Source organism: Erithacus rubecula (assembly GCF_903797595.1).
Source record: "Erithacus rubecula genome assembly, chromosome: 2".
Taxonomy (NCBI): domain Eukaryota; kingdom Metazoa; phylum Chordata; class Aves; order Passeriformes; family Muscicapidae; genus Erithacus; species Erithacus rubecula.
This window is the reverse complement of record NC_136685.1, coordinates 93927367-93945348: the sequence shown is the minus strand read 5'-3', so window position 1 is coordinate 93945348 and position 17982 is coordinate 93927367.

The window sequence follows — 17982 nt, the reverse complement described above, 5'->3', positions numbered from 1 at the left end:
ACAACAGCCAAGCCCCTCGTTTAACAGGTCTGTGCTCCCAAGGTGAGACATGACCACAGCTGTCAGGACACGTGAGTCCAGTGTTTGCAGAGCACTGACACTCTCAGCTCTGTGAACTCACAGCCCTCAGCTCTTGTGCAGAGATGTTCAACACTTGGCAGCACCGAGTTCCCCACCTGGGGACATGAGGAGCCTGCCTGGAGAACTTGTCCCTAGACACACTTGTGCCAGAGGGGGGGCAGTAAGCAGACCCCTAGAACCATTAATCCAGAGGCACTAAGAGTGGTGGCTGTTCAAGGAATAGAACAGCAGCGTTTGGTGCTGAGCATATTTAAGGCTCTTGAGCTCATCTGTCTCCATTCAACTGTCCCTAGGCAGGAAATAGCTAATTACCTTTCCATGGCAGGAGCAGTTCAGCTCCTCCAGGGCAGAGGAGAGAGAATTGGCCCTAATTACAGGAGGAGCACACAGAACTCTCCCTGGTAGAGGAGGGATTGAGTTCAGCCAGCATTTAAAGGCTGATTAGTATAACTGCTTGCAGTCACTATTTACAGCCACTTCTCAATTGCTCTTACCCTGGGAAAAATGAGATGCTGTCAACATAGAACTTACAAAAAGAACAACAGAAATAAAATTTGTTTTCTTTTGATATTAAATCAATCATAATTTAAACAATTACATTAACAATAAGATTTTTTTCCCTAGCCCTCCAGTGGTCCTTTTGAATTTGCCCCACAGCCCACGGTTTGGAAAATCTGGTTTCAGAATGAGAGAACTATACATGCATTCAATAATGGCTTGAATGAGTGTTAAAGGCATTGTTCCTGAAAGGAGCTGTGTGAATATTTTATGTTATTGAGCAGGAGGGGTGGTAACAAGAACAATAGAAAAACTAAATTATTATTATTTTGTCTCTTTAGACCTCAGTGCTGTCATACATTTGCCCTTTCCCCTGAAGAGGGGTTTAGCACCCTGATGGGATCTTCTGGGGAGCTGTCTGAGCTAGCACAATTATTTTGTCAAACTCTTATCACATGGACCAAATAGTAGAATCAGGCTTTGACAGTTTCCTCTGATTTTTAATAAAGTTTGTTGCAATTAGAATCTGTATTATTTTAACTGGGTCTAGAGGAGGAGTGTGCTTAGAAAGTGCTCGGGGGAAGAAGAGATTGTTAAGGAGAAGGTGTATTAAAAAAAAACAACAATTGTAAAAACAGAGAATATAAGGGGAGATGGGAAAAAAGAGAGAGAAGGAATGTTAGGAAGGGAAAATTTTCAAGGAATAGAATTTTCAAGGAATAGGATTTCCAAGAACATTTCAATAGTGTGTTATCCATGTAGATCTAAAAAGACTGATAAAAGTAGAGTTGAACTATGGACCTTTTTCCCTGGCTACTCTTTAGCTCGAAGTGGTCCCAAAGACATCTGCAGCCTCTGCCTGGAAGCAGATCGTTGGAATCAAGAGTGAACAGGAGAGGGCAGCATCGCTTTAGGCTTATGGAAAGGGTCGCTGTGGAAGTGTCTGGGAAACTGCAGAGGACAAACATTGTAGGTCCCAGGCACAGCGTTAGAGCACAGACTCCTGGCAGTTCCTATAGTTACAATCTCTCTAATCCACACATCGTTAGACCCTTATACAAGATCAGAAAACCTATTTCAAAGATGCACAAATGGTACACCAAAGGTGGTAAGTTCCTTGCCAAACGTGCCACATGGCATCAGGACAGCACCTGGATGGCCACACTCCCCTGCCAACCATTGACCCACATCAAACACATCCATTGCATGAGTGCAGGACACTGTTAGGATGGAAGAAAAGATTTCTGAGATGTAACCAGCACACCAGAATTGCTGATTCAGCTTCAGATGAAGGATAAATGCTCTACTCTAATGTATTCTTTCAAATCAATTTCATAAATGAAAATAAATCCAAATTGATACCATAAATATATGAGAGCATTTTAAACCCTGGCAAAGGTACAGTAGCCTTGGTTTTACCCATTCCAGTGTGACTTTTATCAGAGGACAAAGTGTGGTCCATTAACTTTCACTTTTCTTCTATGACAGTACTTACTGGAGGCAGTTGTGGATTCATGAGCTGGGGTTCTCTCTGACATATGACTTTTTAAAGTTAGGCAGTATGCACAATCACATGGCAGAGAAATTCCCCCACACATGAAAAACAGCCATGTCCATCAGTTGCCCTCTTGGCTCTGCTTTCTTTCTGCCACTATGTTATGCCTCCTTCAGTGAAGACAGAGTAATTCTCTTTACAACTGATGGATCTGCCAGTACATTACTGAATCAGCAGAGCTGCACAGATTTTGCTGCTCTGTCCCCTCTTCAAATCAGGCTCACTACCCAGAGAGGAAAATGACTGACATCCCAAAGCAGGGTAATGGTACATTGGTTCCCAGGGAGTTATTTTGTTCAATCATTTTGCAATGTAGGTGAATCTCAGGTACATTTTTTATTTCACAGACAATGTTTCAATATCTCTGTTCTATACGTGAGGAATGGAATGAGACAACTGGGGTTCATTCACTGAAGTCCATCATTCATGTAAATTAATTCTTTCATCTCATTGTGGAAATTATCAATAAACTACCAGTACTGAGAGAAGCAATCTTGCAGATAAGTGTGTGGGAATGATATGAATGTACACATAAACCTTCATAACCACCAACCATATGTTTAGACACGGAGAGAATTCTAGAAATACAGGGATAACAACTACCTGACCTTTTTATTGAAACTTTCAAGTAACTTTCCCTAATTGTAAAAGTATTTTCTGAGCCACTATTTAGTTACATGGGAAATTCAATTGATTACACGTAGGGGTTTTAGGGAAATTATGAAAAAGAAGGGAGTTTGTTTTGACATTTTTTAATTTTTATATTAAGGGGTTTTAAAATTACTTAATTTCAATAGTTATGCTCATATAAATGACCCATTATCATTATCACTGGCACCTTAGAATGTAACTGAAGGATTGCATATGATTGTGAATAAATAAAATATGCTATTTTAACATGTTTTCAATAACCCCACATTTTCAATACTAAAAGGCCAGATACTCTTCAGTACTGACAACTATCTTAACTTTTCTAGCCCAGTGCATAAGAGGGGCACTTGGTCTAAAAGCAAGTTTCCATCAGTGGTCACATCATGTAACAAAAACTAAAAATATTGTGAAAGAAACACTACACTTTAAAATTTTCAAATAAAGGGTTGTCTGCATGCCATTTTCTATATTCTGCTTAGTGGTAATACTTATGCTTTAATATTCTGAATCAGAATGAAAAGTAATATTTCAGTGTCAAATTTCCCAGAAAACAAAAATTTCATGCCTTGGCCAAGTAAAATTACCAAATGAGTAAGTAATCCATTTTATCCCAGGCCCTCAGTTTTGTCAGCACTAAATTTACACATAATCATTTTTTAAAGAGATATGGAAGGAAGTGCATAAATGCCAAGAATGTTTGTTCAGGGAAATGACACACCATCATTTTCCCAACATCTGGTAATTCATGAAGGGCTGACAAATTTTCTTTTGAACTTATTACGAGTGAAGTTATCTATTCTGAGGGGATCTGTGATAATAGCAATTTTTTATTGTAAGAAAGTTTGATCTGAAGCTTCACACAGAGAGAGAAAAGAGACTGGAAGAAGGAGAGCAGCTTTTGTTGGTCTGTGGCTCAGGAGCATTATCTGCCCTCCCCTACAGAACTTTATTTTTAGATGGCCCCCAGTGCATTAGATCAAATGTATAAATTGGATGAGGTCAAACTGTCTCTGTCTGTGTCAGAGGTGTGCCAATGGCCATGGAATTCAAGTGGCTGGTATTAACTTGAACCTTGTCAAGATCAGACTTTAACATCAGTCTTTCTATTAAACATGGGCCTAACAACCTCTTAACAGTTTGAAGCTAAACTCTCATTTGATTTATATTGATGTGGATGTAGAGATGTCAGCAGAAGGGGTTTTTTTCTGTCATGTTTTCCTCCTCACTGTTAGCAGTGAAAGGCCATCTCAGAAAGTCTTTGCAGAAAAAGGATTATACTCTCTGGAAACAGCAGAAATCCCATGATTTCTATTTCCCTAGCAGTTCAGTTTTATTCTGACCATTATCATCAGACTGACTTTTACATTGGAGCATACTTCTGTAGCCATAGGTGTGTACCTATAAACATAACTATTTGATATTACAACACTTATTAATTCATTATCCAGGCAATACAGTAAGTTAATACACTTCAGCAGACAAAGAAACCACCCACAGTAAGTTCCCTTTTGTAAAACATGAACCCTTTTTGCTCTGCAAAGCCTGAGTGACTTGAATATCACATGTCATTTGTTTGGCCTTTGTGCTAAGATGGAAATTTCACCTCAAAACTGTGCAGTGTGACTGGCAGCCCCAAGCTCTCCAAGATTTATGTGAGGCTGCTGGTGGTGTTGTGTCACTTGGTAATGTAGGACTTTGTCTGTGGATAGAATATTATGCAGTGTGGAGGCGAGCTGAGGAATTAAATGGGATGGGATTTGCATTAGAGCTTCACCACTTAATCAGCTTAGTCCCTGAAATCTGGCTGCAACTTGCTGTATGGCTTCCTGCTCTGGTCAACAGAAACACTAAAATACAATATATAAGAATGCCTTGAAGCAACACAAGAGGAAAGGAAGCAATTATTCCAGTTCAGCTAGATAAGTGCCTAGGGGATCAACTCCCCATCTAAAAAGTGTATTGGCATTTTCATCCTCATGACACAGATTCTGCAATGGAGAAAACCCACATATAGAATGAGGTCAAAAAGTTAGCTGCAAGTGTGTTGTCTGGGCTTTAAATTTAACCCTGCCTTGTGTCTCAACCCAGATGACTGAAGCATTCTGCTAGGTCTTTGCTGCTTGTGATTACATATATTTCAAAATATGTGGAAAGCTCTGTGGCTCATTCTTTTTCAGTGGAACTGGGGATTCAGTTCAGCAAGTATACAGGGCAATGGATAGAGAGATCACAAGTTCCTTCTTGCAGCCTATTAATTTTACTGAGTATACCTCATTATTTATTCTGTATGCATCACAAAGAACACCCATCCTAGACTGAAATTGTCTGGATTCACATTCACAGAAATGAGAATTGCCAGACTGGACTAGCCCAGTGTCAGTCCACATAATCCAACAATCTGTCTTTGATAATAACTAGCACCAGATACCATAAAGGAAAAAAGCCTCTATCCAGCAATAACCCCAGTCATTAAAGTGTTTTACCCCAATCAGACAGAAGTTGGTGCCCAAAGAATGAGGTCTTTTCCAAACATTTGCTAATCCGGCTGGAACATTATCAGTGTAAATGTCTGATTCTTTCCAGATCTTGCTTGCCTTATCCAGAGAAATGGTGTGGAATAAAAGAGCAGTTAGATGAAGGAGAAGAAAGAAATTTCCAAAATGTGGGATATAAACAAAGAAGGTTTGGGACAGAATGAAAAATAAACAGAGAGAGTGTCTGGAGGGGAAGAGAGAAAGAAAGAAAAATTCTGTCCTTTTAAAACGACAGGGTTCTTTTACAGCTCCCAAACCAGTGAGGCTTACCTTAGAGGGAATAGTTTATGACTCACACACCGTTTCAAAAGTCCAGCAGAGACCAGCAAGATGTCAAACCAAAATTCAGCTATCTCTGCAAATGTGCTGATCAAAGTTCTGCCCAAGACAGAGCAGCAGGCACTGTGGATTATGCTGACTCAGTGAAGTCAGTGGTGACCGTGGAGGATCCACAATCCTAGATCCTCTGCCTCCAATCCTGCAAAATACAACAGTACAAGGGCTTAACATAAAAAGGACTGGGATTTTATCTTCTGTGAAGCTCAAGAGGGTGGAAGGAAAATCTCACTTCACTGATAGCATAAGAGTTGAAGGCTTCAATTGCATCAAAGATAGTAAGAATTCAGGACTAGCAAGATGCATGCTTTCAAAGAACTAGTACAGAAAAACATCTCAAGCTCTTGCCCATGAAAGCTGATAAAGAATTAGGATAATATGCTCTAAATATGGTTTCCAAATCAGTCCCATGTGAATATCTTGCTTTGGGAAACTTCAATAACGACTTGCTCAGGGATGCAGTGCACAAGGAGAGGTGGGAAGGAAGATGTAAAGTCCAAAGAACTTGCAAAATAAAGGAAGATTGAACTCTCAGAGCCACAACTTCAAATACAGCAGAGAAACTATTTTCTAGGGTTCTAAAATTGAGAGATCTTGCAAATGTGGACTCCACATGTGATAAATGACCCTGCTTCCAGATCTCCTGAAACAGTTTGAAGGCATAACTAACGATATCGTTAAAAATTATTAAAAATGTTAAATGCTGATAGATGTTAGTGCTAACATTTTCCATTTATTTTTTAAGATTGTTTTGGACTTGCATAAACAGTAAGTGAGTGCATTTTGAAACTCTGATGGGAATTGGACATTCACAAATTTCTTGTCACCTGGCAAAGTCAGTTAAAATGTTACAAGCAATTATTTCATGTTGAAGATTAATCATACTTTAAAACATGGGTTCTAAACGTTAATACTGATAAATTACTGTTGCAAATTAATCATTATGTAGAGGAAACATTTAGTTTAACAGGAGCTGGTCCTGAGCTGCTCTACATACATTATATGGGGCACAAAGATGAAACCAAGTTCTGCCCTTTTGAAGAAAAATACTACAGTCCCATCCTGGGATTACTGGCTACTGTAAGGGGAACAAGGGAAATCAGACTACGTGCCTTGCTTGGATTCCCATTTTTAATCCAGCAGACTATTTCAACCAAACTGGACAGCATATTCACAGAGAGTAAGCTGTGGAAAAGCTGGTCAAAATAAAGACTTTACTAGGGTTCTTCCATCATGAAAGTGACACTTTGTGGGAATACCACACAATCCACTGGAGAACAAGAACTGGCAAGGGACAAGGACTCTTAATGCAGGAGGCAGGACATACAGGAACATCTTTATGTAAATGCTACTTGAAAGAGAAAGACATCATCCAAGGCTGCTAAAATGCAAGTCATGTTAACCTTTGCTTCCCTTGTACTGCTTTGGCTGTGGCTCTAGACAGTGGTAAACTAGCTAGCTGCAAATGGGGCAAAAATGCTGGTATGAACTCTTTCTCCAATAGAGCTCTTTAGAGAAGGTCTATCCTAAGTTGGCAAAGAAGATGGGTATGAAAAAGAAAAGCTGTGTAAAGCTGACATACAACTGGAACATTCTTAGACTAGTAAGATCTATTATCTAGTTCTTACTGGAAGCACAAAATAAAGTGAATCTAACGGTCTGAAAATCAAGCCTGAGATGTGTTTCATTTTGGTTTGAAGCCCTTTTTGTGACACCTTGAGCATCCTCAGCACTGGTGTTGTTTGAGCCAGGCGGGTCCCAGACTACTTTGACAAGCCCAGAGCACTGTAGAGGACTGGTCGTACCTCTCTGCTCTGCCCTGGGACTGCTCTGTGTTTAGACACCCATCTGAATCTCTACATTTTTGCAGGAGCTCCCAGCAATCTGGATGCAAAGACACACCAGAGCAGTCTTGTCCAAAGGGAATACTTGTACTGCACAGCAGCATTAATCATAGATGGAGGCAGCAGCTTGTTGGGTAACAACTCTAATACAGACTCTGGAAGTCAGCTTCTTTAGAGAAGACAATGGTCTTAAAAGAATTCCTCCTATTATATTCCACAGAAAAAGCATTAAAGGACATAGTTTTCAAGTGCTATGATCTCCTGGATGTGCTGTGCATTTGTCCCAATCTCCTTACTAACTCCAGGGATGGTACTGTGTGTCCTGGTGCTGCATCCAGCATAATTCCTGTTCCTCTAAAAGATGGAACTATCTTCTTAAAGTATACTGACCCTCCACCATTCCCTGCCACCTGGATGGCCAATGTGATGGGGCAGCTACTTTTCCAGAGTGTTCCTTTGATGGGGAAGTTTTTCTGCTGGAAAATGGGCTAAAAGCATGGACTGTTTCTACCCAGCCAACCACATTACCTTGATAGTAAGAACAGAGCTGGATTATGTTCAAGACCATGCATGGAGTCCAGGGTTCTGTGTCCCAAACCTGATAACATGGACTAAGAACTTGAACTATTTCAGGCTACCACATGACCCTGACATGTTAACAACTTGGGCTGTTACTGAGTTGGGCTAGATTCAAACCCATGGGCGAAGGTAAAAGGTTTTGTGTTCCATTACTGGTGCCAACTGTTCTGTTTTCTAACTCGGCTTCTTTCATGACGGTGTTTTTCAAAGCATTTAGAAAGCACCAGTTAGTGCTTCACTCCATATAAGTAATGTAATAATGGGGAGAGTGATGTGGGAGGAGGAACATGGTGGGCAGGAATCATTATCCAAATTAGGTGTTAAGCTTTGGCTTCTGCCCCTACCTTTGGTGAGGGTTACAAGGATTAGTAGAGAGAAGGAAAGGAACTTCTGTTTCTAGAGCATGACTATGAAAATAGACACACTGGTAACTATGAACAAAATGGAAAAAGTAAATACAGTCCATGAAGTAACACCATCGGGAAAACAAATGTTCTCAAAGAAAAAAATTCAGAAAGTGCATAATTCTCTGCAGCATGAAGCATTGAGAGCCAAGGTCTGTTTTTTTGGAAAAGTTCCTTTGCATCTGGATCCCCATCAGACTTGGAAGAAGAAGAAGTCTAGGAGGGCTGTGGTTTGGAGTGCACCAGCACTCTCATTGCAGATTGTTCCATTTTCTTTGTAATAACAGCAGAAGTTTCATATCTGACATAGAGAAACCCCCATTCTCCTCTGTCTCACCTGAGATGTATTTTACCACAGTCCAGACAATGAGGAATGGATTGAAAACAAAATCAGGAACTGAATATTGATTTCCACACAAGACTCAAATCACATATATTACTGCTTGCTATAGCACTAGGCATTGCTCACCTCAAGGCCTGCTTTTCTCTTCATGTGTGAGAAAGAGCTTGACAGAGAAAGCAGCATGAACTAGATAAAAAGATCAGTGTATACTAGATCAATTCAATCCCTGAGAAGAAAAAATTGTGGTGTATTGTGATGACCTCATGTTTCAAACAAAGACACAGTAGCTGTTAGCTATGTCAGATAATTGCATTGTGTAGCATCCACCTAAGAATGGCAAAGACAGTGTGGAGTATTTATATGTGAAACATTAAAGAGCATCTCCCATTCTGAGATACACCTCAACTCGTGCTGGTAATGTTGCCTTACAGCTTGGAACACCTGCAAAATTCCACAGTCAAAAAGCAAACTGCATCTATCTTATGTGAGCAAAGAATTTAAGTAAGTTATTCTTGTCACTTTTCCTCCTCTGAGTACAAGTCTGCATGAACTCGTGAGGCTCCTTTTGGCACTGTCAGGAATAATCCCTGAATATAGTGAAATGTATTACAAAACAAAATAAAGTTTTTGTTCAGTTATAAATTCCTAAGAACACCATTGCCAACAGACTGCGGAACAATTTTTGTGTTTAGGAAGTGATACATAATTTAAAAGTCATACTCTTTGGCATGACAGGGGAAAAAAATCTGCAGTTTATTGTCTTTCAGATTCTAAATATTTTTTCAGTCTGGTGGTAAACCAAACACTTTTATGCATTTGGCAATGTGCAAAATGCTTGTTATTTGGGTCAGACAAGTGTCCTCAAAAACAAGGCAACCCAGCAGGTCTTCCAAGCCAGGCTGTGCCAGACTCTGTTTGCCCTGGTTCAGTGGAAGTGACTGCTAACCTACAGCAAGCCCTGCTCTGCACCAGGGCTGTGGCCTCTGCAGGGAGCTGGGCTGCCTGGCTCAGCCTCCTCATTCTCTTCCTGAATGCTCAAGGTCAGACCCAGGAATCCACTGCCCTGCACGTGGGGTATGCCAAGAGGCAGCACTTTTCATGAGCTCCCTATCGCTGCCTCTTGGCCCTGGCCCCAGAACTGGCTGATACTTATTTGGCAATACCCCCTTATATCATGCCTCCCTGCTAGAAGTCACAGCAGAGAGACAGAAAAACAAATGGGCCATAACAGCAAAACCTCTCTCTTCCCAAAATATAAGTCTGTGCATAAGAAGAGCCTCTGGAGCACGTGTATGAGCCTGCATGAATTGATGGAATGAGTTGCTCTTATTTATTGTACATGAGAGATTTATCTCCCCCTTTCTTCTCCAGTTACAGACTACCCTAAAGAAAAGGCAGAATTTAGATCCTGTCCATCAGGCCCAACCCTCCTTCCCTTTGCTTCTTTGTGTCACTGGCAGTCAGTCTGACATTAGAAGCTGCTGTCTCATTTGACTGGTAATTGCATCTCCTTTAGAGAGGAATCTAAAAGATGAAGAACTGAAGAGTTTATCCTGGTTAGCAAGTTTGTTATCTTCAACACTCTGACTAAAGGCAGCTGAAAAGGAGAGTGGCACATATCTATGATGGATGCTTTCATATATATGATGGAAACTCTTCGCAGGCTTGAAAGAGGCTTGAAAGCTCCATTTACAAAGCATTTCCTGGGCACCACATGAATACACCCTTTCTTAAAATGTAGGAGGTGGGATGCAAAGACCAGATATGTTTATAGATACAGACAGAATGATGACAGCTTTTAAGATCTCAGACATGGAGATACAATTCTCCAAAACTGGTGTTTGAATCAACTGTTTCATGTCTCCAATGTAACCTTATGTTGCACATTGTCCTCATTCATTTGGGTAGAAGTATTTCTTTGAGTGACAAACCTGTAAATCTATTTAATAGCTGTGAGACTCATATTGCCTTGTCTTTTTGTTGCTTTATCATGTATATCACTGTACCAGCTCACTCGGATGAGCAACTGGCTCATTTTAGGTGTGTGCATGGTAAGATCCTAAATGTACATTTGAAGCTGCACTTAAGCAACAGCACTACTGAGATATGAGGTGCAACCTGGGGAACAGCAGCTGTCAAAAACACTCAAACCAAACAAGCTCAGTCCATTTTTCTTCATGACAAAGACACAGATGTTGAAATACATTAATATTTACATCAAATACTTACCACATGCTTGAATGCCTTTGTTTGCAGGATACACAAGCAGCATTCAGCACACACGATTTCTCACTGCCACTTTGGTACTGGCAGCCAGGCAAACCCTGACAAACACCTCTCCTTTTCCTCTCCATCACTATGCAGCTGCTGCACTTGTTGAATCTGCTCTGTGGTGTGTCCCATCCCAATGGAAAGATCCCTCTGATCTTTCTCTCCAGAGGCAAGGCACAGCCTTAACACCGCAGAGATGTGTGCACTACGGGGGAAGCAAAGGAGTGTGAGTTGACTGGAGTTGACAGGTGAGGATGGTGGGAGAACAGGAGCATGGAGCACCCCCAGCGTTCTGCCCCCTGTGACACTTGGCACACTCCCACCAAATCCACCTGGGGCCAACCCTGTGCTGCCCACCAAGCACAGGAAGGAAAATGTCCTGTGCCATAGTGCCAACATGCCCAAGAAGCACCATAGGGCTGGCATTTCAATCCCTGCTGTACTCCTGAAAGGGATGCACTGAAGCTAAGGAAGTAGATGGGGTGAAATCTTGTCCTAATTATGTTAATAGGAGTGTTGCAATTGTCTTCACTGGACCTAGGCTTTCTCTGCATGGAACCTGCCAGAAAATCCCAACACCCACTTGTATTTTCCTATTTCAGGATGAAAATTAGGTACAGCACATATTGCTCTCACTAGTGTACAGCTGTCACCGTGGAAACTCTGTTCAATAGAGTGTGAAAACTTTTACAGGACTAGCTGGGTTCATAAAGTATTGAGCACCATTTTCCCCTATTAATTTTATTACAGGTACTATCATTCAAAAATTAGGCAATCTAAGTGTTTACAAATACCTGTAATTATACAGTCAGCTGTCATGTATGTCTCTAAAATAAATCCTGTACCATGTTTTTCAAATAAATTCAATTCTTCAAACATACTATGATGACATAACAAGAACTTCTGTATTTTTCCAAGCGTATACTAATTATGTTTTCCACTGCAACATTCCAGGAGTAGAACTGCTCCATTTTGCAAATGGGGAAACCAGGGTACACAGGAGTCACAGCTTGTCAAAACCACGCAGCCAAGTCCTGGCAGATTCAGGAATGGAATCAGTGAGCCCTGACTCTTTAGTTTCCCTGCTCTGATCACCAGACAACACTCCCTTCCTCTGAAATAGGCTATTTTGATTGAAAACAGATGGTGTACATTTTTGGCATAGTGTTTTTTAAGTATATTAAAATGCTCTGAATGTATATGTGCTTATATCATACCTATGTATACATGCATATACATGCATACTGCATATCTGCATACAGAAATAGGCATGACTTAAGGACATATTAATTCACATATATCGTATACAAATGTAATGGATATGCTGAAAGATACTTAAGTGTAACTGGACAGCTGACATACCTAAACATATAAGCTTTAGTCTTCAGTGATGTTGTAATTACACACTATGTATTCTCTAAGCAACAGGCTTTATGCTCTTCATGGAGTGTCCACTTTGATGTAATTCACACATTGAAGTTTTTTACCATTTGATGAAAAATTTTAGTGTTATTTCTGTAAGGGATGAATCATATCCTTTTTCATTAGCTACAGGACCAGCCTCCATCCTAGCTGAACAATGCCTTTAGTGGGCACTGCCTGCATTTGTAGTGTTGTGGATTTTTCTTGCAATTGCGTTATGTCTTAAATATCATACTTACCTTTTGGATTTGCTCTTTCTGTCATAGCATTTGCCCTTGAACTAAGTCTTCTCTAAACAGTGTTTTCAGCTAAGGACTGGCAAACCCTGGATTTGCTGTCTGTCAGGATTAAGCTTTTCTCACACATCCTGCCCTGGAGGAGATGACAAAGAACAGTTTTTACTTAACCAATTCCTCACCTGCAGCCTTGGGTCAGGTAAAGATGGGCTGCCATATCAACTGGCAAACAGCTCAGGAGACCTTTGCCATGGTTGGAAATCACCAGAACAGGCTTGTATTGGTTGCCCTCCTGTGCATTCCTAGTGAAGAAGAGAAGGAGGGCCTTGAAAGCCACTCACATGGGATATGTCCTAGTTACAATCCTCTTTCCATAGTCCCTCCCCATTGACTGTATTTCCATTTCTTGCATTGGTTGACTGGATTTTTCCCTTCACCTACTGCAAAAGAGGTAAAAAATTTAGCCTTTGAATCCACAGTCAGGGGGAGTTGAAAACAGCTCATTCCCCAAGGGTATCTCTGTCTGCATGTTGTTCCTAGCCACCTCACACCTTATATGCACAGAAAGTGAATCAAAATTGGGACTAAGAGTAGGATTTTGGAATTCTGTCCTTGCAGAAAGGGGACCCAAGCAAAACCAGTTATTTTTGTCTGTGCTTATTCCTTCTGGACTGACCTGTGAGTGTACAACAGAAAAAGGAAATATTGCTGATACTCACTACTCTTCTGTCTTTTTTGGTTCTGAATCTGCAGAACTCAGGAATCAGGAAATGCCTGCAAAAAGGTTTTGAAGAGGTCACAGAAGCAGAAGTATGCTGCAGTGCTGCTTTATCTATGAATAAACAAAATATGATCAGTTATTATACAGTAAAAAAGCTTAATGGCTTTCAGAATTGTAGGTTAAAATCCACAAAAAGTAACATCAGTGTTTTCTGGTTTCACACTCGATGCTGTAACGTGTACTAAAATCTCCACAATTGTGTTTATAACATCAGATAGCAATTGTAAATGGAGAGTATCTTATCTCAACTCTTAATTTGCACAGGATGGATTAGCATGCTTATATTTTCCTGTCTGTTACACTACAAAACTAATATTCTGGCACAATCCATTCTTAGCAAAGATTATTTAATGCTAATTTTCTCTGTCACAAAAGATACAGTAAACACATGTACTCAGGATAGCTCTCTTGCAATTCAATACACTAAGCTATTTGCTCTAACTTTGTAAAACTAAATATAAACTTCCAAGTAGAAAAAAAGTGTTAAAAGGAAAGTCTGTTCTTTCAAACTATTTTGTGGTAACCAGGCCTCTCCCATATCAATAAAGCTCTCCACAGTGACACTCTTGCCCTTTCTCTAGCCATTTTCTGCCAGGTAGGAATAAGAGAAATGCAAAACAGCCTTAAAAGCTCCATTATCAGATCAGAAGAAACTCTCCCAGTGCAGGTCAGGCACTGACTGACAAAGATGCTGTTCCATTTCCCTTTTAATAAGCCATTCCAAAGAAGGGTGCATTATTTTTTCAAGCTGCTCTATGGCATGAAGGCAACAGCCTGAACAAAACCTCCTGAATTCATATCCTACAGCAGGACAGTGCTGCCATGATGATGAGGCTGTTTGAAGGCAACACAGCCTGAGCAACTCTGGAATGCTGGTTGCATGCAGTGCTGGATCTTCTTCCACTGGTTCTGATGGGATTCAGACTACTCTCTTGCCATTTAAAGTGGAAGTGGGCTCTCTGTTAATAAGCTGCCTGATATTTCTTCACAAATACTGAACAGAGTCCAGAAACTAAAGAAAATTCATAAGGAGAATGTAACAATTAATGTCCAGGAGCCTGTTTTCTGTACAGCACTTTCCCTCTTCCATGTTCTGAAGTTTTTTCATGTTCCCTCATTATCTCCTTATCTTCACCAGTCAGAATAGATACCCTATGATAAACATGTGCAGGAAACTAAGCCCAGAAAACTCCATGATTAGCCTGAGACTACTTGGTGAACTGGCTGGAGATGGGAAGTCTGCCCAGCTTTCTCAGTAATCCACCCTTGGCCCCAGTTCAGCAGAGCACTTAGGTACTTGTTTAACTTAAGCAAGATACACTGCTTCAGCTGTGAATCATAGACCTTTTTATTATTATCACTTTTACTGCAGGGCGAGGGAATTAAGTCTTAGGAAAGGCCTTGAAGCAAACTGGAGCAATAAACTGAATAACCTGTGGCTCTGCACCCTGGGTCTATCAGTGTCCCTGACCAGAGGGAGGATGAGGTTCAGAGACCTCAGCCCAACTCATTTTCTCCTCCTGTAGGAGACAGCAGTGAGATTAGTGACTGTAGGATTGCTGCTGTGTAGAGCTCTGCTAGCCATACCTGACAGCTAATTATACATCCACTCACCACTTCCCTCATTATTCAGTCAAGGAAAAAAACACTCCACTTTGTTGGAAAAGCTGAAAGAACAGCTGATAACTGTCTTTTTTTTTTTTTTTTTTTTTTTTTTTTTTTTTTTTTTAAAGCACATAACTATGGCTATCACTCTTCATTGCAAAAATACAAATCTTTTCAACATCTTCAAAAATCTCTTTTCATTATCAGTTTCCATTGGAAAATTGGAACCCAAATTTTCATGGCCTCCAAAATGAAATCCTGGGCTTCAGGAGGAAGCCAAAAAAGTGATGGCAGCAAATGCTGGACTCCAGGTGATGAATGTAGCTGGACCTTGCTTCCTCCTGGTGCACCCCACGTGGAAATTGTTGGTGTTCTGAGCTAACTGGGGAAGAAAAGGTTTTGAGATATAGCTGTATTACTATTAATGTTTCTATGACATTACTTGACTGAAGTTTCAGAAACATTCAATTTCATTTAATGATTTTAATGTCCCTACAGTGTGTTTTGGCATAGCTTGGGATGTTAAGGGGAGGCAGCAACATCTCTGTGGTTAAGGCTGAAGCTAGCTTCTGTTATACAGCACCCTGTTTCCATCCCTTCATCATAACTTTGGCTTGGAAAGCTGCTTGAGCCTGAAGCTTGCCAGGTCTATTTTAGTCACTTTTGCAAAAACCGAGGAAAACCAGCCAAATTACTTTCAAGTTATGAGTTGCTAAAACTTACTCTGATTGGAAATATTTGCTTTTAATTAGTACTTTTAGTCCTTGTCTTCACTTTGATTGACTGATTGATTGAGTTGAATTAATCCATAGCAACATTCCTGCCTTAAGAAAAATTCAGTCACATAAACTTGTCCCCTGAATGACTGTGGCTGTAGAGCAATGTCCTTTTCTGCCCCACTAGGAGAGATTTTTGTCCATGACAACCACTGGTGCTTGTCTTTGCCATATTCTGGAGGCTGCCCCTCCTTTTGATGTCTAGAGAGGCCTAAGAAAGGCTCAGCTTATTTCAGGTGGGGTGAGCTGGGTTACTTGAAACAGTGGCAAAGTGATGCATGGCTAACCTCGCTCTCCTCAAGGCAGAGAACACTCCTGCCAGCAGATCTGCTCTCACCTCTCTCAGGGAGGTTCCATTCACTGAGGGAGCACTATCAACAAAACAAAGCTGTACCACTGGCCGGCACCTCCTCCCATAAAGACAATTATTCCCAGCGCTATCCACATACGAGGATCCGAGCCAGTGTTATGTTCACACTTTTTGATTAAACTAGTACAAATATTTGCCTTTCTCTACCTCAAAAGCCACTTGTAATCACACTTCTAACCTTTTCATATAATTAAATATCTTAATTTGTGCAGTGACAGTTTACAAAAGAAAAATGGTTGATATCGTGCAAAGATAGAAATAGCTCTTATTTTTCATAAAACTAAGTCCAAACAGTTTTGTTTGTTTCAGAAGGAATTGTGAGTTCACTTATGCTCTTGCTGAGATCAAGGAGGCTTATTTGGCATTGGGTTGAGTGGGATCATTACTGAACACTACATAACATTTGAAACTGGTCAGATTAGATGTTAGGAAGAAATTCTTCACCATGAAAGTGGTAAGGCACTGGTACAGGTTGCACAGAGCCGTGGATGCCTCATCTCTGGAAGTGTTCAAGATCAGATAGAATGGGGCTCTGAGGAATGTGGTGGAAGGTGTCCTTGCTCATGGCAGAGCAGTTGAAACTGGTTAATCTTTGAGATCCCTTCCACCCCAATCATTCCACTGTTCCATGATTTCAAGATTTTCTTCTCTTTGGGAGGTGACCTGAAGTTGCCTTCTGAGTGGCAAGAGGTCTTTATTCACAACAAATGTTTTCCTCAAGTGTCTCAAATTTTACAGAACACTTTATTTTTTCTGTAAGTTCTTACTGCAGAAGGAATTAATCTGCAAAATGTAGTACTGGCAAATAATAAAAGTGCTGGTTTCTAGGCATTGTTACCTGTGCTACTGCCATCACTTACTTGAAGTGTGATGACTGATTGCAAATTTAATCCATGAAGGGAGAGGTGGGGCTTGCTGCCTCTCTTTGCAAATATGCCAACTGATAAGCCACAATATTGTGATTTCAATCTGCAGACCATGATGAAAGTGTCTCTTTACATTGTGTCCTGCCTCTGATTAAACCAGACCTCTGCCTGAATTGCATGTAATCTGTATCTATTCTCCCAATGAAATGTTTTTTATTTTTGTATATATTTTTGATGCTATTTCTGCAATTCTTAAGTTAAAAATAAGCAACATAAAATAGATGCACCACTGCTTTCAATTAAAATTCAAACAAACCAAAACACTACTTTAAAACAACTGAACTGGTCAGACCTCTAATCTGAAAATTCCACAACCTTGGGGAAATTGAGATCAGTGTGTGATCTCTTGTACTCTCTTTGTAATGAGCTAGGCACTCTGAACCTTTCTCTGACATAAAGTTAATCCACCCTGGGTTGACATTCCAAATTTGGCTCTTTCTGGTCTTGTTTTCATCTAAGTACAGAATTTGCTGGTTTTTACAAGTATTTTCCCCCCTCCCTCTTCACAAGCTTCCCTCCCTCTTTCTTGCCAAACTCCCTGCCCTTGACTTCCCCTCTCTAAATCACTCTTCCTTCCCATATGATTTCCAAATTAGTCATTGGGTTCCCTCCCTCTTTCATCTCTCCCATTCTTCCTCACTTCATCCTGTTTCCTCACCCAATCAAAGATCTCTTAGTCATGAGTTTCCTCATTCCTCATCCCTTCCATCAATGTTACTTACATGATGACCGTAGCAGCTCTTTTTAAAAAATCACATTCACAGTGAGAT